We start from the raw sequence: 24,742 nt of genomic DNA, 5'->3' as shown, positions 1-24,742 counted from the left end.
TTCCTGGAAAGTAAATGGAGCTCATCCTTCATGTGAGGATTGCTGGATATAATCCTACATAAGATGTCTCCAGGAAATGTCTTTTCAGTCCATGTGCAACCACCAATAACGGAATGCTATGTAGAAAATAACAGTGATATAACATAGGTAACATGTAAATACTTCCTAAAAATACATCCTAAAACACTGACTCCAGCCGAATGATATAAGGAAAGAATGAGCCATAGTAACCAAAACACGCCTGTTGTCCAAGAGCATAACTGGCAGCAGGTTTCTGCTATGTAATCTGAGAGCAGCATGATGTAAGAGCAGAGACCCCGATTCTATGTTGAGTCACTTACTAAGCTGGCCATTGTTCTTGGCAGTGTGGGTTCTGTTTACGCTGTACAATTTGCTGGGGAACACCAAAAGCACTTTTCAGCCCCCGTCATACACAGCGATCTCGCTAGTTTTGTGACGCAACAGCGATCTCACCAGCGAAATCGCTGTGTGTGACATCTATCCGCGACCGCCCCCCCCTGCCGTGTATCGCTGATCGTTCTTGAAAGCTCTGGACATTTTTTGAGTCGTTGGTCTCCTGCTGGCCAACACGCATCGCGTGTGGCAGGCGGGAGAGCAACGACCAGCGAGCTGCCAGCTCCTATTCAAGGTAAACAGAGGGCTTCTAAGCGCCGCGCCGCGCTTAGAAACCCGCTGTTTACCTTGGTTACCAGCTCCCTGCACCAGCGCGCTGGTATCTAAGGTACACAGCAACGCGCGAGCTCGTCGTCACTGGTGCTGATCACTGGTGAAGCTGCCTGTTTGATAGCTCACCAGCGATCATGTAGCGACACACCAGCGATCCTGACAAGTTCATATCGTTGTCGGGATCGCTGGCGAGTCGCTATGTGTGACGGGGCCCTTAGAAAGGCTAAAATAACAATTGTATTGTAGTTAATATAAAAATACATATTATATATATATATACTGACAAAAATACAGACGAACAAGTACAAGAAAAAAGGGGTGGATATGCCAGGGAATAAAGGGTGTATAAGGCTCTACAGGGGTACACAACATAACCAATTAAAACATATAGAAATGATTATATGTTAATACCATAATATTAATACATGTACATACAGGATAGTGAACCAATATACAGTTGTGGCCAAAAGTATAGACACCCCTGCAATTCTGTCAGATAATACTCAGTTTTTTCCTGAAAATGATTGCAAACACAAATTCTTTGTTAGTATTATCTTCATTTAATTTGTCTTAAATGAAAAAACACAAAAGAATTGTCCTAAAGCCAAATTGGATATAATTCCACACCAAACATAAAAAAGAGGGTGGACAAAAGTATTGGCACTGTTCGAAAAATCATGTGATGCTTCTCTAATTTGTGTAATTAACAGCACCTGTAACTTACCTGTGGCACCTAACAGGTGTTGGCAATAACTAAATCACACTTGCAGCCAGTTGACATGGATTAAAGTTGACTCAACCTCTGTCCTGTGTCCTTGTGTGTACCACATTGAGCATGGAGAAAAGAAAGAAGACCAAAGAACTGTCTGAGGACTTGAGAAACCAAATTGTGAGGAAGCATGAGCAATCTCAAGGCTACAAGTCCATCTCCAAAGACCTGAATGTTCCTGTGTCTACCGTGCGCAGTGTCATCAAGAAGTTTAAAGCCCATGGCACTGTGGCTAACCTCCCTAGATGTGGACGGAAAAGAAAAATTGACAAGAGATTTCAACGCAAGATTGTGCGGATGTTGGATAAAGAACCTCCACTAACATCCAAACAAGTTCAAGCTGCCCTGCAGGCCGAGGGTACAACAGTGTCAACCCGTACTATCCGTCGGTGTCTGAATGAAAAGGGACTGTATGGTAGGAGACCCAGGAAGACCCCACTTCTTACCACGAGACATGAAAAAGTCAGGCTGGAGTTTGCCAAAACTTTACCTAAAAAAGTCTAAAACATTTTGGAAGAATGATGTTTTGGGGTTGCTTTGCTGCCTCTGGCACTGGACTGCTTGACCGTGTGCATGGCATTATGAAGTCTGAAGACTACCAACAAATTTTGCAGCATAATGTAGGGCCCAGTGTGAGGCCTGTTATTGCGACCCGTTTTTGCGGGTCATATAGCCACAAAAAAGGGGTCTACCGCAATAAAGGACCGCAAAAAACGTGTGGATCGCCGTTTTTCATATTTCCAATACTATGCAAATAGTATTGGAAAAAAAAATGCGTTCCACAAAACCGGAAGTCACTGTACACCGCAAATACAAACTTCCATTTGTTTTTGCTGCCCCATTGATTTTCAATGAGGGCCGTGTCCGTACGCTGTGAAAAAGATCAAGCAGGCTCAATCTTTTTTCACGGCTGCCCATACGGCCCTCGTGGCCGAATGGCACATGGTGCACCGTGGAATTTTTGAGGGCCGATTTTGCCGCAAAAAAGACGCACAAAAGCACGATAAGTGTAAAAGAAGCCTAATGGATCAGGCTACTAAGGCTCTGTGCACACGTTGCGGATTGTATGCTTTTTCCCGTGTTTTTTTGGCCGCGAAAACGCTTACAAAACGCAACCCATAGGAATGCATTGATCCGCTTACTTCCCGCATGTGGCTATGCCCACCATGTGCAAAGTAAGCGGATCATGTGCAGATGGTACCCACGGTCTGGAGGAGAGGAGACTTTCCTCCAGGCTCTGGGTACCATATCCCTGTTAAAAAAAGAATTAAAATAAAAAATTGTGATATTCTCACCTTCCGGCGGCCCCCGGAGTCCTTCCTGCCTCTCACCAGCTTGCGACAATGACCTGTAATGACGTAGCGGTCTCGCGTGATGCTACGTCATCTGGGGTCATTGTCGCAAGGCATCGCTGGGAACGGGAGTTGCCGAGAGCATCGCGAGGATCAGGAAGGCTGCGGAAACTGTCGGAAAGTGAGAATATCACGATATTTTATTTTTTTTAACATTATATCTTTTTACTATTGATGCCGCATAGGCAGCATCAATAGTAAAAAGTTGGTCACACTTGTCAAGCACTATGCTTGAAAAGTGTGACCAACCTGTCAATCACATTTCCAAGCGATGCTTGAAATCGCTTGGAATGCGCAAGCATTCTGCAAGCGAAAAACTTGCGTAGAACAAATTTGCATGCGTTTTACCCACGGCAGGAGTTGTGGAAATTTCTGCAGCATTTCCGCACGTATGCACATAGCCTTAAAAAACAGTGATCAGGTCATGTCAGATCAACAAGTACTGTACTCTTTGAGATCACTAAACACAAGGGAAAGCAAACTGAATTTAGTATAGAAATATTTAGAAAGAAAGCTGAGTTGCTGAACACAAAAATTAAATGTTTAATACATCTATTCCACCAAGTATCAAAAACTTCACACCATTCATATTGGATTTCATTCTGACACAGGGATCTGAAAATGAAGAAATAGATTTTATAAGAAACACCAATTCACATAGACCTTCCGTAGATGTATTGTTAGGCTCACCTAGTGAGGTGGATGCTCCAAGCCCAAAGTCCGGGTGGCATCGGCCGACGGGCGTCGGTGCAGCAGGCAGGGGAGGTATGCGAGAAACAGGTAGCAAAGGTCCTGGAAACTGCAGGATGTCAGGAACAGGTAGCAGAATTCCTGGAGACCGCAGGCGACGAGGATGCCAGGAACAGGTAGCAGAGGTCCTGGAGACCACAGGTGGGGAGAAAGAGAAAGACATTATCCAGCACCAAAGTTTGGGTAAACATTGATTTCTACGGGGTCCAGGTTCAAGTTTGAGTACAGTTCTTATACTCAAACCAAACTTTGGACTAAAGTTCGATTGAACCCGACAAACCCAAACATCCACGGGTTTGCTCATTCCTACTCTTGAGCACTAAAAAGTCTTAATACCAAGACACAGCTGTGTGTTTTAATAGGCCTATTAGACCCATGTAGATGATCACATGGGATCACGTCGGGCCATCTGCAAAGCCCAATGTGGTGCACAAAAGAGTTAAGCGGACAGGGCAGAAGAGAGCAAAACCCAGATCCGAGACAGGTGCACAACATGTATACAAGTAGCCTAAGAACTTGCAGTCGGACACCCATATCCAACATCTCATAATAGTGAAGATATCAAATTTGTATAGCTCATGTCCCTGGATATTATCAGTTTGACAGAGGACCTCAAAGTGTTGCCCAGAGTAATAAGTATCTGGAAAGTAGTAGTGAAATGTGGACTGGTGCCAGGAATAATTTCTTGGGAAAGGAGGGTTAAAAACCATGCTCCCTCATATCCATCTAGTCTCACAAAGTCAACTATTGTATGATCCACCCAAAATCCTAGAGAAGTATAATAGAATTGAAAATGTACATTCTATGGTTCATCCTCATACACTGCAGTGTTTTTGGAGCTACATTGATAATGATGCATATCTTGGACCCTCCTCAACTGTTTCCTGGATGCCAGACTGCTTTTGAAGAATTTTTCCTTTTGCTTGTGTTCTTCCATCCCGATTCCCCACATCTGCTAGGAATCAGCGAACTGAGGCCGGGGAGGGGGTAGCATGAGAGCTCTAGGAATAGTAGACATTCTACACTATTACTATTCAGGAGCTCTTCTCCAGAAGGAATCTTCTCACATAGAGCATTGCTAGATAAACTCCCTACATCAGCTGAATTTCTGCAAGGAGAACCAGAATCCCTGAGTAGTTCCATTCACTTATCCTTCAGGGTCCGAGTAAACCCTGAAGACCATAGAGATCAAGATATCATCCCAACTGTTTTGCGAAGGTCCTTCACCAGAGGAGGACAACCTGGAGAGGACATCCAGAATGAGCTATCTATCCCTAAGTTTAAGGCTAGGGTTAGCCAACAACTTGAATGACATCGGTTTCAGGCGCGTGAAGTTGTATCATAACAATGCAGTAGCTTCAGTCACACATTTATCAAAATCAGTGAACCCTGCTCAAAGTGGAACCAAAAATTTAAATAATTTATTAAATCATTTTGTTTTACATTTTTCAATGTGACATCGATTTTCGAGAAAACTTGTAATGTTCATTGATGTAAGTGGAAAGGGTGCTGATTATTATTTAAGGTGGTTGCCTTATGTTTGGGTCTGGTGAATAGATATCTGTCCTTACAATTCTACACCAATTTCTCATAATACAATTTCCACACATTCTCGTGCACGCACATACAGCATAAACAACTCCTGACAGAGAAACAAAATCTCTTTTTTAAAGTGGGTCATTTTGCGCCACTTATGTCAGGATATATTGTGCTTCTAGAAAATTTTCAAAATCCATTGTGCAAGAAGTTGTGGCCAAAGGATGAAACAAAAGCTTAGGACTTCATCTCTAAAAAATATCATCCCTGACCTCTACAAAGCAGGGAAGACCTTGACATCTAGGAGTGATATGCATGATGTGATTAAAAGAGGAGGAGCCCAGAGGCGTAACTCTTTAAAGGGATTGTCCAGACTACATGACTGCAGGCTTCTGTATCCTTACAACATGCGGTGTGAACATTATCAGGATTTTCTGGTGAGAGCGGATGGTCACATGACAGCATGTATGCGATTTGCTCACATTCCGACCAGTCGTGCTCATTCTAAACATACTTCTCTTGAGAGAGTATGAGCACGTCTAGTCAGCATGTGACTGCAAACTTGCACATTGCATACCCATCATTCTTGTCGGTCATGCCAGTGAATCCTGCCATTGTTATTAACACACTGTAATTATTCATAAGTCAATTATTTTTTCCCCAGCCTAGACAAGCCCTTTAAGGTGCATTTAAACTGCACAATAATGTTTTCCAGAAATGCTCGTTCCATTCCATGTAAACAAAACGCTCGTTCATCGGGTGAAATGATCTTTTGAACAGTACTGAAGGTCCTCACTGTTGAGCGTAACAACAGAATATCTATAAGTGGACATTAAGGAATACTTGACTGAGAAGATGAGAGAAGAGCCTGAAGAAGAAAGCAAAAGTTAAGGTCATGGAGAAGACCTGTAGTAGAGCATTGCTGAAGACAAGAATGAGGAGGCAGCAGAGATAAATAGAGATATTTTACAAGACCAGAATGAGAAGACGGAAGAAATATCTGAAGACATTTTAGTAGATCAGAGTGAGAAGATATAATGCAATGTCTAGAAAGACGGTTAGATGATCTGGGCGTAAAACTGTGACAAGTACTGGAGAAAGACGATGCGACCTGCTAATTTGTGTCACCAGAGACGCTCTCTTAAAGGATTATTTACAAGAATACAAGATGCTCTTTTTGAGACGACCTTCTACAATCATATTGGTTGTGTGGTTGAGTGCTCCAGTCAACCATTAAATTTGATCTTGTGAAAGGTGTGTGACAAGCAGCATGGGCACAGCTTCCACAGGAGTTGGGCCCAACTTCCTCATCAGCTACAAAGATTTCACTTTGAACATCTCAAAATGTTAGATGTCTAACCCTATGTTAGCAGTTATTGTCACCATATTGGTTGTCACTCATGTTTCTGAGATCATTTTTGTGTATTTGTTGGTTTTTTAGTAATGGAACCTTTCAATACACATTTATCGGCAAATACTATGTTGAAATGTCGACTTTTGTATACATGAGGAATGTCAGAAGTTTCTTCTCAGAAGAGAATATGAATAAGAGCAATAATTTTCTTCTTGCGTGATACAGTAGCTATTAATGTACAAAGAGAAAAAGAAGGGGGGCACACTCTTTTCCAAAACAATACTCCCCTTTGAATAATGACACAGTGTTTCATGTGAGAGGGCGGCTTTCAACGAGATGACTTATCCTGTCATTAGATGGATTCAGCCCTTGATAACAGTGTAGACCAGAATTTCAAAGCTTTCAAATGCTGCTTCAAACAGCGGACGTAAGACATGACGAACAGCCAGCCTGCAGATAAACTGCTGCAAAAATGGGGAGCGGGATGTATGGGAGTGAGGAAATCTGACCATGGGCTAAAAATATCAGAGATAAAAAAGATTTATATATGCAAGGTAAATTGAAATAAACTAGGACAAATTAGACCTTACTCAATTACTTGCCAAAGTGCGTCAGTGGTCTACAATTGTGAGGTGACTGCTATAAATAAGTTCATATTATGGTGTCCTTCCTTGACATGTTGATGTGTCCTGCACTAGAATCTGTGTAATTGCCCTTCATCCTGTTGCTTTGTCCTGTACCAGAATCGGTGTAATTGCCCTATAAGCGCCTTCAACAATATATAGGAAATCAATTGGGATTTCACAGCTTACTTTCCTCCATCTCAATAAAGTTGAGTAGTTTGAGTTCCCTTCTTCTGAAACCCATATTGGCAATTACAGAGGTATATCAAGCTCAATGGTTCAATTTTGTCTTCTGGAATCCTTAGCGATTGCCTGGGAAAAGTCATTTGACATGGCAATCGTTGAAATAAAAGCTATCATTGTATCCAAAGCTTATAGGATGCTGTTTCTTGAATAGAGAGGCTCCTGATAATAGGTCATATCAACAGAGATTGCATTTATAAGAAAGTCCATGTGAAGGGGTTATCTGGTTTAGATAATAGATAACTACCCTACTGATGCACCATAAGTTAATAGAAAGGAGCCCCTTATACGGGACCTTTAATAAAGTGAATAAGAGACTGTAAGGTGGCACGGGACGGTAGCCGTGGGCAAGGCACTCATCTTCAGCGCCATGTCTGAAATTTATGTATGAGATAGCCGAGATGATTTTCAATAAAACAATTGTAATCTCATGTTCGAAGTAGTAGTGAATGGTGAGATATGGAACCTGAAAGTCAAAAGTTCATAACATTGTTACCCTCTTGCTGGTCTGTGTACAATAGACTATTCACATTACAATACGGCAAATAATGCGATTGGTGTCTTCAGGGGGAGGAATGCATAAAAGTTTCAGTAATATACTGTATATATACTGCTCAAAAAAATAAAGGGAACACCACTTCTGCGAAATTAATCTGAAGCAACCCCAATTATGAATCAATTTCTCTTGCTGTTGTGCAAATGGAACAGACAACCCCTTTAAAGGGGTATGTAATGAATAAAGATTTGCAACTGGAATATTTCATTCAGTGATGTCTAGGATATGGTATTTTAGTGTTCCCTTTATTTTTTTGAGCAGTATACATATATAACCCCAAAGGTATGAACTGGGATATAAACTGGTGTGCATGAAGCATTTTTTAAATTTATTTACATAAAGAAATGTATTTAGTGGGGAATTTTTTTTTATTATTATTTATTTAGGAATTTAAAAAAATTTTTTGCACATCTTAATTTTTTTTTTGTTGTTCACTTTTTTACATTGTCCCAGTATCACTGATCTGACACTTTGCACTGCACTGTGTCAGATCAGCGATCTGACAGGCAGTGAAGCACGCTTGCCGGTGCCTGCTCTCAGCAGGCACCGACAAGTCACCTCATTGCAGGACCCGGAAGGTCCCCGGAAGCCGGGGGTCTCCATGGAGACACTCAGAACAACGTGATCACATCGCGTTGTTCTGAGGGAAGCACGCAGGGAGCCTCCTCCCTGCCGATGCTTCTCCTGATGCCTCTGCTGGCACCGGAACACTGCGATCATGTTTGATCGCAGTGTGCCAGGGGTGAAAATGCCGGGAGTGGTCCATGACCGCTCCTGGCACTTAGTGCCTGGTGTCAGCTGTGAGAATTAGCTGACAACCCGCCGCGATCAGCCACGATCCCCCCCCCGTGAGCGCGGCTGATCGCATATGACGTACTATTCCGTCCATGGGAATTAAGTCTCAGGTCACATGGACAGAATAGTACATCCAATGGCAGAGAGGGGTTAAATACCCTGCTGTAAATAAATAAATAGCATAGTGCATGAAAATAATATACGGTACTTAGTTAACATGTTTTTTGTTAAAAAAAAATGCGAAAGCCATTTGACCTCTTCACGGTGACTGTAACTAGGACAGTCCTAACTCTAATATTAAAAACATTACCATTTGTCAAGTGACATGTGAAGCAATGGCCAGGGAAACCACCACCAATGCCCACAGCATCCCCACTACCACTCTCATTCCCGCCGTTGCTGTCTGCTGCTTCCATCTTGGTGACAGTAACCCTGCTCACAGCGCCACTTGAAGCGATGGACGGGGAAACCACCACCGTGCAGGGAGATTTCGGTACACAAGATGAGGTAAATTTATTGAAAGGCAAGGAATATAGTGTAAGGAAGGAGTAAACAGGGGTATGCAATGACAAAAGACAATTTACAACAGTGATATTCTTTAGCTGGGCCGTCAAATAGCACGGTGCTCCAACTATCACAGAACAATATATTTTCCAACAGGCAAAACAACACAGTAAATGCAGTATGATGCTACGCTAACTGTAGCTTACCTGGCCTCTGCTACGCAGGCCACACGGCTGCCGTGCTCTGCCTGTTGCAGCCTATCCAAGGCCTTGACATGTGCACATATGGGGTTAAACTCACAGTAACGTTGGAGACTCAGTCCAGTCCCGCAGGCCCCCTGCAGTCCTATACGATGGTGCGCACGTCTATCTGGAAGCTCTGTGAAAAGTGGTCTTCTCCTTGCTTGACGGTCCTGGAGATGCTCCTGGAAACTGTAGATTCCTTTCTTGTTTTTCTTCATGGCTCCTCACGGTAACACAGGACAGCACCTTTATTATCCCCAGAAGAGTCTACACAATCTCACAAGTTCAGTCAGACTCAAGCTATGCGTCTTCTTCTCACAGCTGCAGGCACACAGCCCCCTGCAGCGTCGTCAGCTCAGAATCTCCATACAGGAGCCAAACCCCTCCACTCTCCAGTCTTTGCAGACCAACACACACAGTCTTTTGCAAGGGAGAGCAGAGCGAACCATCACACCAGCCAAGGGGGGTGCTGTCTCTTAAAGTGGCAGCATGTCTCTTACTGTCTATAGCAACACCACCCCCTTACACATGCATGTGGATAAGGGCTGAGTATGACTGGGGCCCACTAGTGGACATACAGACATGGGACACCACCAAGGAAAAGCTGGCCACACCTTTATATGCATATGATGTAAACAGATAGAAAAATAACCAAAAGTATGAACTGGGATATAAACTGGTGTGCATGCAGCATAAACAGAAAAAAACAAAGACAGAAACAATTAATTATAAACTGCTCAAAAAAACAAAGGGAACACTTAATTATCACATCCTTGTTTAAGTGTTCCCTTTATTTTTTTGAGCAGTATACATAGCAGTAAAAGTAAAACTCTTTGATATCATAGAAATAAGAGCCAACTAAACATTTTCATTGTCAGATTTGATTCAGGAGGTCAAAATCATTAAGAAATAGCTTATTTCATAACTGAACCTGACAACTTTTGAAAATATGTAGAACAGTGTTATTGATGGAACCTACTAATAAAGAGTGATTGAGTAAAGTAGAGAAACTTTTTAAGCAAAGCATTCCATTATAATAATTCTAAAAAGGTGAAAAATTCTGAACTAGATTTTCGAATCGTCTTCATATTGAAACACTTGTCTAATATTTGTATATTTATTTTGTATATATAAATATATATTTGTATATATAGACTGCGAATTCCTTAAATATCATAACCCCTGTAGTCCGGAGATTTTTATGGAAACGTGCCCCGCAGCTCGAGCACAGTGTAAGATGGATTTTTTTCCAACTACTTTGATGTGATGAAGACTCTCTCCAGGAAAAACAAACTCCAAAGGGCCAATGAGGGAGAAGATTATTCAGTGAGGAAATCCCTATATTGTCCCTTCTCTTGTCAATTGTGGAAACATTCTCTGTACAATGGATATAGACTCTTCCGATGAGACCAGAAGGCATCTTCCAAGGCGTGGTCCATCTACTGCAATGTAAACATTGTCCATTGTGGATCCTTTCATTTGTTTCTTACTGTGACCTTTAGGACACTTTGGCCAAATTATCAGTTGTTTTTCCAACCTCTATTTTGCTTGTTGTCTTCTCTCATCTTCATTATATGCTCATGTTTTCCAATGGTCTTCCCATACTGTGTGTAAAAGAAAGTAAAGCTTTCATCTGGTCAACCAGGGTACACTGACACGTGGTCAGAAGAACCCAAAGAAACAGCATCACCAACTGGGAATTATAAGGTCCCGTATGTCCGAGGATGTTTGACATAGTGACAAACAGAATCTTGGCCATAAAAATGCTCCAACTTGACTTCTTGGTGTTAATAGCTTTTTAGTCTCACTCCAGGAGACATTGATTTTGTGGTTGGTTGTGCCCATTATACATAATGTTCATGGTGGCCGTAGAACTAAGTTACCTGGTAGTTGATGGATGATCCATCTGCTACAGATGGATCTGGATAAGATCCATCTGCTACAGGTGGATCTGGATAAGTTGGGAACTTGGGCCGAAAGGTGGCAGATGCAGTTTAACATTGATAAATGTAAGGTTATACACATGGGAAGAAGGAATCAATATCACCATTACACACTGAATGGTAAACCACTGGGTAAATCTGACATGGAGAAGGACTTGGGGATCCTAGTTAATGATAAACTTACCTGGAGCAGCCAGTGCCAGGCAGCGGCTGCCAAGGCAAAAAGGATCATGGGGTGCATTAAAAGAGGTCTGGATACACATGATGAGAGCATTATACTGCCTCTGTACAAATCTCTGGTTAGACCGCACATGGAGTACTGTGTACAGTTTTGGGCACCGGTGCTCAGGAAGGATATAATGGAACTAGAGCGGGTACAAAGGAGGGCAACAAAATTAATAAAGGGGATGGGGGAACTACAGTACCAGAGAGATTAGCAAAATTAGGATTATTTAGTCTAGAAAAAAGACAACTGAGGGGTGATCTAATAACCATGTATAAGTATATAAGGGGACAATACAAATATCTCTCCGAGGATCTTTTTATACCAAGGAAGGTAACAGTCACAAGGGGGCATTCTCTGCGTCTGGAGGAGAAAAGGTTTTTCCACCAACATAGAAGAGGATTCTTTACTGTTAGGGCAGTGAGAATGTGGAATTCCCTGCCTGAGGAGGTGGTGATGGCGAACTCAGTCGAAGGGTTCAAGAGAGGCCTGGATGTCTTCCTGGAGCGTAACAATATTGTATCTTACAGTTATTGTTAGGTTCTTTAGAAGGACGTAGATCTGGGGATTTATTCTGACAGAATTTTATAGGCTGAACTGGATGGACTAATGTCTTTTTTCAGCCTTACTAACTATGTTACTATGTTGACAGGTTGGGTTCCCTTACAGCAGTGGTTCCCAAACTCCAGTCCTCGCGGACCCCAACAGGTCATGTTTTCAGGATTTCCATAGTGTTACACATGTGAGAGAATTCCTGATGTCTTGATGATACTTCCATCACATGTGAATACTAAGGAAATCCTGAAAACATGACCTGTTGGGGTTCACGAGGACTGGAGTTTGAGAACCACTGCCTTACAGTGATACTGCATCATATCTGCTGGAAACATCAGGTTAGATGGATGTTGCAGTAGCAACAGTGTAATTATAGATGTCAGGAACTGTTGATCTTGATCATCTCCAGAACAAAGGTTGGGAATCTTAAAGTATAACCTGACTGCAGTTCTCTGGAACTCTTCTGGCAGAAAACACAGACATAAGGTGGATGCTACTGATAAAATTCTAATAAAATGGATACGTAGGAAGCTAGAGACTATAGATAGATAGAGGGCTTCACATTGCGCTCTTTTTCAATAACTCCTAATTTCCCTACTGTGTGTATAGGAGGAGAAAGGTGCAGTGGGTAAGCAATGACACCAGTTTATCCTCGATCCTCTCTTTTAGTACAACTTAAATGTGCAGATGTTTGCTCCTGGTTGGTAGAACAAACTGAAGAAAAGTGAATCCCAACAACCAGAGGGCAAAAAGTTATGCACCCAGAAGTCTCCTCCCCTTCTGAACAGTGCTGCACTTACATCCTGCACACTCAGGTGTTGTGAGACATCATGGTCCACATGGGCCAATAAAAGTCGATTATATTTTGAACTATATTTTTGGAGTGATGCCTTAATTTTCAGGGCTTGGCATATGCCTTGGAGGTTTCACATCCAACAATGTGGAGCTTGGTGCATCTTTTTCCTGTTGTCTGTATGCATGAACCTGTGGCAGTTTCTGATGCCTTAATAAAAATTCCATCACCTGTGCGATACTAAGGAAATCCTGAAAACATGATGTGTTGGAAGCCATGAAGACAGAAATTTGGGAAACACCGATCTACGTCAAGCAAGAGAGTGGGCACAAGCACAACCATGATTGATATGATTGGCCCCAAAAGAGCTAAGCATTCCCTCCTGATCCCAATTTTTGATCCACTGGATCAAACATTCAGAAAAGAACTTTACACAATTACATAATTATTTATGTTATTTTCTTGTAAAAAAGCATCCAACCATAAACGGTTCCCGCTGTGACCAGCTCCTGAGGTAGACTATTCCACAGATTAATTCTTTTTATGGTAAAGAAGTCTTGTCTCCTCTGGAGATTGAACCTTTCTCCTGACATAGTGAGCTCCTCGATATGTTTTGAGGTGGTTTTATGTGAAACAGCTTTTGACCATAACTTTTGTATGATCTTGTACAAGTTACTCATGTCCGTCCATAAATGTCTCTTCTCAAGACTAAATAGATTTAATTTTATTCTTTCTTCATAACCAAGATCCTCTATACCCTTTATCACTTATGTGGCACACCTTTGTACCTTTTCAAGCTCAATCCTGTTAATGAACTGGTGCCCAGAACTGAACTGCTCTTTCCAGATGAGTCCACATTAAGGTTTTGCAAAGTGGAAATATTATGTCTGTCATGGGGTCCTTCTCCGGTATCATACAATCAACAGAGCAAAAGAAGAGTCAACAATCCCAAGACCTTTATTTAGGCAAAAATACGAAGGATCCATATACAATCCACCACACAAAAGATAAGAGTCCAGAACCCGAATGCAGTTCAGTAACAGGATAAAATCCCTGGGAAAATCAGAGTTCAACAATCCAGCAGACAGACATAGTCCATATACTCTTCTCTCTCTCTGAGGTGCTGCGATCACATCATAGTTCCACACACTGATCTGTGTCTCACCTCCCTAATATTTTAAAAGTCCCACTCCTCATTCACAAGTCGGGGGGGGGGGGGGGGGGGGGCCCAGAGGCTCATTGTTTCAACAAGCCAGATCAATATGTCATTAGTATATTAGCAGACAGGATTATTCCCTGACCCTGTGAGAAGACAACAATACAGTACTTAAGTGGCTGATATCAGATGGGAACAACAGCCATTCATCAATTAGCAAATAACTCATCCTACAAGAGAACACTATGAAAATAAAATATTAATACAAACAAAATGATATTCACATACCATATCCCACCATCACAACCTCTCCCCCCTCTTAGCAAGTGAGCATGCCATGAGGTCTACACAGACTTCCGGCCTGCTCACTTTAGGCCACTTTGATCCACTGTTTATAGTTCCTTGTACAGTGGCAGAGGTTTCAAAAATCATGAGCCCTTGTTGTTCTTTCATAAATTCCCAGTTCCTGGTTTTATGGTCATACCAGGTTTTTTGACGGGACTGGGCCATTTGCTGATGTTCATTAGCCAAGGTAGCTAGCTGGGTGAGACGGTCTCTGAACTCTAGAATGTAGGGAATGATGGGCATTCCGATGTCTGCGATACTCCCTCCAATTGTTCTTTCAGAAGAGTGAGAAGCCCACGGACCTTCTGGCCAAACTGATTGCTCCCCGGTGAGGTCCAGATGTTGTGGTGCTTGAAGGGCCTGTAGTCGGGTGATTGCTCCTACAAAATAACACTGTAACTCCCCAATGTCGTTTCCAAGGAGGATATCTGCAGGAAGTCCTCCCATAACTCCAATCCAACACAGTTTTTCTCAAAAACCATAATCCAAACGTACCAAAGCTCGCTGTATATATTTGTATATTCCCTGCCAGGACAATGGGAATTCCTGGGCCCTGGTGAATTGCCTCGGTTCGAACCACATGGGGGTCAGCGATAGTCAGGAATGCCCCCTTTGTATCCATCAATTAATACATCCTGCCGGTGGTGTTGTTATTGCTCTGTATTTCTGAGGGACAAAGGCCGGAGTCCGTACACTCCAGGAGTGCCCGGGTCGGTGGTCCTCTCAGGTGGGGGTGGTGGTAACTCTTCCTCAGGCGGGATGGAGTGCACAAAATGCACTGGGCGAGTTGGGGATGCGTGGGGCTCCCGTATCATGGGGTTTGCACTCCACATTGCAATACTCCCTCTTTCGATCTCCATTGCTTCTTGTCTCTGCTGTGCTCGGCGAGCAGCCTCCTCCTTATTCTCCTGAGAGATGCCTGAGCCCAGAACCACCATCTCTTCTTCGTACCACATCACCCACTGGCTTTTTGGGGTGGGGGTCCTCGTCTCTTGCGCTTGTCCTTCAAGCAGGCAGCAGGTTCACACTCAGCACATGTGACAAATATGACAGAGCCTTGAGATGCCATGGAGAGCGATCTGCTGCCTGCAACATCCTTCAGCATGACCGGTTTGGCAGTGGGTCAGTAATGGTGTGGGGTGGAAATTCTTTGGAGGGCCACACAGCCCTCCATGTGCTCGCCAGAGGTAGCCTGGCTGCCATTAGGTACCGAGATGAGATCCTCAGACCCCTTGTGAGACCATATGCTGGTGCGGTTGGCCCTGGGTTCCTCCTAATACAGGACAATCCCAGATCTCATGTGGCTGGAGGGTGTCAGCAATTCCTGCAAGATGAAGACATTGAAGCTATGGACTGGCCTGCCCGTTCCCCAGACCTGAATCCAATTGAGCACATCTGGGACAGCATGTCTGACTCCATCCACCAACGTCACATTGCACCACAGGATGTCCAAGAGTTGACGGATGCTTTAGTCCAGGTCTGGGAGGAAATCCCTCAGGAGAACATCCGCAACCTCATCAAGAGTATGCACAGGTGTTGTAGGGAGGTTATACAGGCACGTGGAAGCCACACACAATACTGAGCATCATTTTGACTTGTTTCCACTTTAATTTTGTCTTGTTTTGATTTTCATTTTGACTTGTTTCCACTTTCATTTTGGGGGTCTCTCCAAATCCAGGCCTCCATTGGTTCAAAAATTTGTTTACCGTTGATGATTTTTTTGTGATTATGTTGACAGCACATTCAACAGAACAAAGTATTCAATGAGAATATTTCATTCGTTTAGATCTAGGATGTGCTATTTGAGTGTTCCCTTTATTTTTTTGAGCAGTGTATATAGATGGCTATTGGGGGACTATTATACTATATAGAGGGCTGTGGGGGGACCATCAAACTACGTAATAGGTTGTTGGGGAGACCAGCATAATATATAGGGGACTGTGAAGTGGACCATCATACTTTATAGGGGGCTGTGGGGTGGACTATCAAACTAGATAGGGGGCTGTGGGGTGGACCATCAAACTATATAGGGGGCTGTTAGGTGGAACATCATACTATATAGGGAGCTATTGGACTATTATACTATATAGGGGACTATGAGGTTGACCATTATACTATATAGGGGCTGTAAGGTGGGCGATCATATTATACAGGGGGCTGTTGGGTGGACCATCATAATGTATAGGTGGCAAATGGAGGACTATTATGCTATATAGGGGGCTGTGGGGTAGACCATCAAACTATATAATGGGTTCTTAGGAGGACCATCATACTATATAGGGGCTGTGATGTGGACCATCACGTTGTATGATGTGCTGTGAGGTGGACACTCACACTTTATAGGGAGCTATGGGGTGGACCATCATACTATATAGGGCAGGGATCCCCAACCTGTAGCTTGGGAGCCACATGTGGCTTGCAATCTCATGAATTGTGGCTCGCGGCTGTCAGCTAGCTTGGTGCATTAGCTCCAGGTCTAGCAAAGAGCTATAAAAAGCGCATCTCAAAGTCCGGCACAGAAGAGCAGATCTAGATGCACATATAGTGGTCTTAGGGGTTTAGAGATAAGTTAAGGATGGTGTGCTGGAGACAGGATGATACTACCGGTCAGAGGAGGTGCTTGAAGCTGGATATGACAGTGTGCTGGGAGTGCTTGATGGGAGAACACTAAAAGGGGGGATTGTGGGAACCCTTGGATCTTGGTATACAGTAGTGCTTCTGTGGAAAAGTTTTGACTGTCATTATACCCATAATAGGGAAATGGTTGCCACTTGCCACTAATGTGAGTATGGGAGCTGGATGTGGCTCGCAACCATCTCTCAAAGCTGAACATGGCTTGGGACCCTCTCTCAGAACTGGATGTGGCTCGTGACCCTCTCTCAAACATGGCTTGCGACGCTCTCTCAGAACTGGATGTGGCTTGCGACGCTCTCTCAGAGCTGGATATGGCTCTCAAGGTTAGAAAGGGCAGGGATCACTGATATAGGGGCTGAGGGGTGGACCATCAAACTATATAGGGGGCTGTTAGGTGGACCATCATGTCATATAGAATCATAGACTTGGAAGGGACCTCCTGGGTCATCTGGTTCAACCCCCTGCTCAAAGCAAGATTCACTAAATCATCCCAGACAGATGTCTGTCCAGCCTTTGTTTGAAAACTTCCGTGGAACGAGAACTCACCACCTCTTGTGGCAGCCTGTTCCACTCATTGATCACCCTCACTGTCAAAAAGTTTTTTCTAATAACTAATCTGTGTCTCCTCCCATTCAGTTTCATCCCATTGCTTCTAGTCTTTCCTTGTGCAAATGAGAATTAAGATGATCCTTCTACAATGTGACAGCCCTTCAGATATTCATAGACAGCTATTAAGTCTCCTCTTAGTCTTCTCTTTTGCAAGCTAAACATTCCCAAATCCTGCAACCTTTCCTCTTAAGACAGGGTTTGCAGAACGGTCACCATTCTGGTCGCTCTTCTCTGAACTTGCTCCAGTTTGTTGATGTCTTTTTTAAAATGTGGGGCCCAAAACTGGACACAATATTCCAGATGAGGTCTGACCAAAGAGGAGTAGAAGGCAATAATGACTTCACGTGATCTAGACTGTATGCTTCTGTTAATACATCCCAGAATTGTATTTGCCTTTTTTGCTGCTGCTTCACACTGTTGACTCATGTTCAGTTTTTGATCTATTAGTGTACCCAAGTCTTTTTCACATGTGCTGTTGCTTAGCCCTGTTCCTCCCATTCTGTATATGCTTTTTCATTTTTATTAACCAGATGTAGTAATTTGCATTTTTCCCTGTTAAACCATTCTGTTAGTTGCTCCCCACTGCTCCAGTTTATTTATATCTTTTTGAATCCTCTCTCTTTTCTGTAGTATTAGCTATCCCTCCAACCTTTGTGTCATCAGCAAATTTAATCAGTTTACCCTCAATTCCTTCATCTAAATCATTGATAAAGATGTTGAACAATACAGGGCTCAGGACAGAACTTGTGGTGCCCCACTTGAGACATTCTTCCAACTGGATGTGCATCATACTATATAGGGGCTAATGAACTATTATACTATATAGGGGGCTGCAGGGTGGACCATCATACTATTTAGGGAAACATTATACTATATAGGGGGCTGTGAGGTGGTTGATCATACTATATAGGGCTCCATTGAGTGGACCATCATACTACATACAGTCATGGCCAAAAGTATTGACACCCCTGCAATTCTGTCAGATAATACTCAGTTTCTTCCTGAAAATGATTGCAAACACAAATTCTTTGGTATTATTATCTTCATTTAATTTGTCTTAAATTAAAAAACACAAAAAGAATTGTCCTAAAGCCAAATTGGATATAATTCCACACCAAACATAACAAAGAGGGTGGACAAAAGTATTCGCACTGTTCTAAAAATCATGTGATGCTTCTCTAAGGCTACTTTCACACATCAGGTTTTCGGCGTCAGGCGCGATCCGGCGTCGTGCCGGAATGCCGGATCCGGCAAATGTTTTGTAAAACCTGATGTGCCGGATCTGGTTTTCTGCCGGATCCGTCTTGTTCTTGACAGACAAAACCGGATCCGTCTCATCCGGTTCATCCGTTTTTCGACGGATTACGCCGGATCTGGTTTTTAAAATTGACCCTTGTGGCCTTCCAAACGGGATTGGCTACTGGAAAACTATATATAGCATGTTCCTACAGCCCTTCTTTGACAGGTTGTAGAGGAGAAAGTGCAGGTTGGAGAGAAGAGCAAGTTACTGGCGAAGATGGATGTTGTCATTGGAAATATCACCACTAGAAGTTCTGTGACGGTTTCAGTAATGAGGGACAATTTTGCACTATACTTTATGTCACCTCAAGGCAGAGTACACTGGCAGGATGACAGAGTGTGAAAGATTTGTGCCCTAACCAAACTTGTGTACCTTCTGGACCAACAGTATATACCTTTGCCAACCAAAGTTGGCTATCTTGTCATGGTCTCTATTTTTAGCTTTAGGCCACAGGTGTGTACCTGGTTGTGTTTTATGCAAAGTATTTCACCTTTTAACAAAAGTTGTGTACATTGTTAGGAAATCACCAACAATAAACACAACTTTTCAGGTGAAATACTTTGCTTGAAACACAACCAGGAACACAACTGTGGCAAAAAGCTAAAATTTACCCACAGTTATATACCTGGTTTTGAATACCTTTTTACCTTTTAAATACCCTGTATTTAACCTTTTTTTTAAACATATTTCGCCGCAGAAAGAAATGACAGACAACCAGTGTAAACAATAATTTAACTTTTATTTAAAATATTTTTTTTTGTGTAAACTGTTTTTGAAGTTAAAAAAACTTTTTTAATAAAGGTTTGAAACCAACCAAATGAGCATTTTTATTACAAAAAAAACATTATAACTCGGTGTAGTGTGGGGTGGAAATACTGCTGGAGGGGCTGCGGGACACTTCGACAATGGGATTGTGGAGAGAGGACTGGGATCGTGGTGGGGAAGGAACAGTTAGAGGTAATGGTGTGGAAAAAGCTACAGAATGGGTGGACATGTGGGAGGCAGAAGAGGTGGTGGGCGGTGGAGTGGAGGGTTGGGCAGGGACTGTAGGAGCAGATGATGTTGATGGAAAGTTGTATGGGGAAGGAGTTTGGTACGGGGCAGGTTGCTGGAAGTGGGGAGGTTGCTGGTACTGGGAAGGTTGCTGGTACTGGTGAGGTTGCTGGTATGTAATAGGAGGGGGAGGATGGAAAGTGGCTGGAGGGGGTGCAGATGTAATAGGAGGGGGAGGATGGAAAGTGGCTGGAGGGGGTGCAGGTGGAGGAACTACAGTGGTGGGAGGTGGAGGTTGGGAGGTAACCTGCTGTAGAGCACCGTGGCACGAATGCATTACATGCATCTGCTGGGTAGGAGATAGTGTTGCCATGCGCTCCACAACAGACCTGAAAAAGGTGTGGTTTGGCGAAGATCTTGCTTCTGAATGCATGGTTTGCAGAAGTGTCTTCACCTCCAGAATGCTGGAGTTGATCTGCTGAAAGCCTGCGGAGATTTGCTCTGACAAGACTTTTAGACAGTTCTGGAAAGATGCATTCAGATGCAAGAACTCTGGCGCATAACTCTTTTCCTGACCCCTCTGCCGCTGCCGCCCAGTACCCGCAGGTGTACTAGAGGTGGCAGGGGCAGAAGGGTGGGGTAAAGGGAAAGCGATCTCCTCACCAGCAGCTTCATGTAATGTAGGCGGCCACGATGCTCCTGTGCTGGTGGATGGGACAGATGGGTCGAATGTGTGGGAAGGCTGGGAAGGTGCAGATGTACCGGGGCGGTCGAAGTGTCCCTCGGTGCCGGTCTCCTCAGGGATCGCCTCAGAAGGGCCCAATCGTGCAGGCTCCCGAGTGCTGCTCACCGTGCTGTGGAATAAAGAGAAAAAAAAACAATTAAAATACTGACATGGTATGGCCCTGGCTGAAAAAAAAAAGTTACATCTAACATTTTTTTTCACATGTGGTGTGTAATATTTACCTTCTAGTGACCATTATTTCCCGGAGGAACGACAGGGCTTGTGCGTACTTGTACTTGCTCCTGCGTCCTCCAGATCCACTCGGGGCCCGCATCTCTTTATTGAACTCCCTGAAACGAGAAAGGAGTGGTTAGTATACAACATCAGTGTTTCACAAACTCCAGTCCTCATGGTCCCCAGGGGTCATGTTTTCAGGATTTCCATAGTAAATAGAAATCCTGAACACATGATCCGTGGGGACCACGAGGACTGGAGTTCGGGAAACACTGGTTTACATCAAGCAACCGGTACTGTATATACTTACGCTCTTTAATCTGGGCCCGAACATCGAGGTCCTCCCAGTGGCCCACAAGGAGCGAACAGATTTCCTCCCAGAGTCGTCGGGTAACGATAAGGTCAGCGTGGCGGCGGTCAGCCATATTCCAGAGCGGCTCCCTTTCTCTGACGAGATCGATGAGGTGGTCCACATCGAGTCCTCCATCCTCACCGTCAGAGTCGGGAGCACGCTGTGAAGGCTGTTAAAGAAAAAGACAAAAATAACATAATTAGCCTCCACAAAAGAAATGAAATAAAAAGTGCAAAAAAACAAAGCAAAAATATTTATACTTACACGCTGGTGACCGCCGCGTTGCTGTCGCCGACGACCCTGGGAGGCACTGCGAGGACCTCTTGGCCGACCACCAGATTGGGAAGACTAGAGAAAAAAACAAAAAATGTTATGTCTTTGGATGTGGGCATTTGTTTGCTGTGTGTGGTCTGCAGAACATTGTTTTCTATGTGTTGTGTGTAGTGTGATGTTGTGTTTCTGCGTTTGATGCAAAAAACTTACCAATTGTGAGCCCACTCCAAGTGTCTGTCCACCCCTTCCTTCTTCTTCTGGGAGCTCCTCTTCATCTTGTGATTCCTGTTTTGAAATAAAAGGCAATGAATAGACATATATTACAGAGATGATGGATTTTGGAAATAAAAACTTACCGTCAAACGCTGACGATGCAAGGGAGGGCTCCCAGAAGATGATGTGCTGTCTTCCTGGTGGCCACACTCAGTGGCGGATTATAATGAGGTCAATTTGGGCAGTTGCCCCGGGCCCAGTGGGGTTAAGGGGCCCACAGCCCAGGCCAGTAAATTGCTCCATTATAATCCGCCACCGCGCAGGGCCGGATTATAGGCAGGGCAGGCGGGGCTTCAGCCCCGGGGCCCCCACCACAAGAGCTTCTAAGGGGGCCCCCACCACATTCCTGCTGGCTGCTGCAATGGCACTCCATCTTCTCCCCACCTAAAAGTGAGTGACCGTGGGGGCGGCATTATGTGCTCTGCTACCAGCAGCATCTACAAGTAGCCTGAACGCTGATGCTGCTGGTAGCGTGCAAAGGCTTGTGATGAGATCACAGGAGGTAAGGTGTCAGGGCCCCCGATCATGTGACCCCTGTCTCCTCCCCTCCTGTGACCTCATCACAGGTCCTGTGCGCACAGCACAGAGCACTGAGAGCAGCCATGTATGTGGAGGTCGGTGCTGGAGGCTCCATTATTCTCTATGTGGAGTGCGGCTCTGCGGGTGGAGGTCAGTGCTGGAGGCTCCATTATTCTCTATGTGGAGTGCGGGTGGAGGTCAGTGCTGGAGGCTCCATTATTCTCTATGTGGAGTGTGGCTCTGCGGGTGGAGGTCGGTGCTGGAGGCTCCATTATTCTCTATGTGGAGTGCGGCTCTGCGGGTGGAGGTCGGTGCTGGAGGCCCCATTATTCTCTATGTGGAGTGCGGCTCTGCGGGTGGAGGTCTGTGCTGGAGGCCCCATTATTCTCTATGTGGAGTGCGGCTCTGCGGGTGGAGGTCGGTGCTGGAGGCTCCATTATTCTCTATGTGGAGTGCGGCTCTGCGGGTGGAGGTCGGTGCTGGAGGCTCCATTATTCTCTATGTGGAGTGTGGCTCTGCGGGTGGAGGTCGGTGCTGGAGGCTCCATTATTCTCTATGTGGAGTGCGGCTCTGCGGGTGCAGGTCAGTGCTGGAGGCCCCATTATTCTCTATGTGGAGTGCGGCTCTGCGGGTGGAGGTCGGTGCTGGAGGCTCCATTATTCTCTATGTGGAGTGCGGCTCTGCAGGTGGAGGTCGGTGCTGGAGGCTCCATTATTCTCTATGTGGAGTGCGGCTCTGAGGGTGGAGGTCGGTGCCGGAGGCTCCATTATTCTCTATGTGGAGTGCGGCTCTGCGGGTGGAGGTCAGTGCTGGAGGCTCCATTATTCTCTATGTGGAGTGTGGCTCTGCGGGTGGAGGTCGGTGCTGGAGGCTCCATTATTCTCTATGTGGAGTGCGGCTCTGCGGGTGGAGGTCGGTGCCGGAGGCTCCATTATTCTCTATGTGGAGTGCGGCTCTGCGGGTGGAGGTCAGTGCTGGAGGCTCCATTATTCTCTATGTGGAGTGTGGCTCTGCGGGTGGAGGTCGGTGCTGGAGGCTCCATTATTCTCTATGTGGAGTGCGGCTCTGCAGGTGGAGGTCGGTGCTGGAGGCCCCATTATTCTCTATGTGGAGTGCGGCTCTGCGGGTGGAGGTCGGTGCTGGAGGCCCCATTATTCTCTATGTAGAGTGTGGCTCTACGATTCGTGACCCCCGTCACGTGACGAGGGGGGCCCACAGAGTCTGAACTGCCCCGGGCCCTGGCTACCCTTAATCCACCCCTGGCCACACTCCATGCCTGTGGGTGGTGTTCCAGCTGCTGCTGCTGCTGCATCTATTGGGCGGCTGTTGAATAAAGAGAAACAAAGGGCCAATGAATATCTTGATATTCAATAGCCCTAGTTTGGAGGAATGGGGGATTTGATAATTACCGTCTCTCATCTGCTGCTGGCCTCCCCTCCTCAGCATGTTCCATTTGCTGCTCCATTTGGGGTGGTGGTGGTGCTGATGGTGCTGCAGTGGTCTCCTGCCTTCTCCTGCTGCGCTTGGTTGCTTTCTTGGGTGGCATGTTGGGTGTGGCTGTGGGTCCCACTGTCTTGCTTTTATATATGTCTTGTGGGCAGAGCTACTGAGCATGCTCAGACCAAAAAACCCGGATCCGGCCACTGAATCCGGCTTTCGCCGGATCAGGCGCATTGCGGCGCTCATAGGCTTTCATTGTGTGAAAAAGCCGGACGCGCCGGATCCGCCGTGTCCGGCTTTTTCGCCGGAGACAAAAAACGTTACAGTAGCCGTTTTTTCCAGACGCCGGATCGCGACACATTGCCGGATCCGGCGAAAACCGGATGAAACGCATGGCCATCCGGCGCGATCCGGCGCAAATGCAAGTCAATGGGGGGGAACCGGATCCGGCATTGCATTTCGCCGGATCCGGTTTCTGTCAAAAGCGCCGGATCGCGCCTGACGGCGAAAACATGATGTGTGAAAGAGGCCTTATTTGTGTAATTAACAGCACCTGTAACTTACCTGTGGCACCTAACAGGTGTTGGCAATAACTAAATCACACTTGCAGCCAATGCGGACAGACTAAATTAAATATTTTTTTCTTTTTCATTTAATTTTTAATGGGGGGGAAAGAGTGTGGTTTAAATTTTTAGTTTTTCATTTAAAACTTTTTTCATCATTTTTTACATTTTTCTTTTAGTCCCCTTAGGGGAATTCAACCTGCGGTCATTTGATTACTATGTTACATACTGCAGTACTACAGTATTGTAAGATATACAGAAAATCTCGGTCTACCATGGAGCTTAGCCAATGGGGAGACTGAGATGACAGCGATGGGGGGAGACTGAGATGACAGCGATGGGGGGGAGACTGAGATGACAGCGATGGGGGGAGACTGAGATGACAGCGATGGGGGGAGACTG

The 24,742-nt window shown here is 44.8% G+C and overlaps 1 protein-coding gene across 3 annotated transcripts in view; it reads left to right on the top strand.

Moving 5' to 3' along the window:
• The window catches only part of TEKT3 (tektin 3), a 116,051-nt gene that overhangs the window by 52,404 nt on the left and 38,905 nt on the right, over window positions 1–24,742 (top strand). The window contains exon 1 of one of the 3 annotated variants that reach the window (XM_073559628.1): window positions 22,353–22,487. The exons of 1 other annotated variant lie outside the window; for it this stretch is intronic. The gene's annotated coding sequence lies outside the window, so the exon portion shown is untranslated. Of the gene's footprint in view, window positions 1–22,352; window positions 22,488–24,742 lie in introns of those variants that run through there. One more of the 3 variants, XM_073559629.1, reaches the window with a different exon arrangement.

The sequence above is a fragment of the Dendrobates tinctorius genome, unplaced genomic scaffold (genome assembly GCF_039654945.1).
Source record: "Dendrobates tinctorius isolate UK_male_01 unplaced genomic scaffold, ASM3965494v1 ptg000014l, whole genome shotgun sequence".
Lineage (NCBI taxonomy): Eukaryota > Metazoa > Chordata > Amphibia > Anura > Dendrobatidae > Dendrobates > Dendrobates tinctorius.
This window is presented reverse-complemented; position numbering and strand designations above follow the sequence as displayed.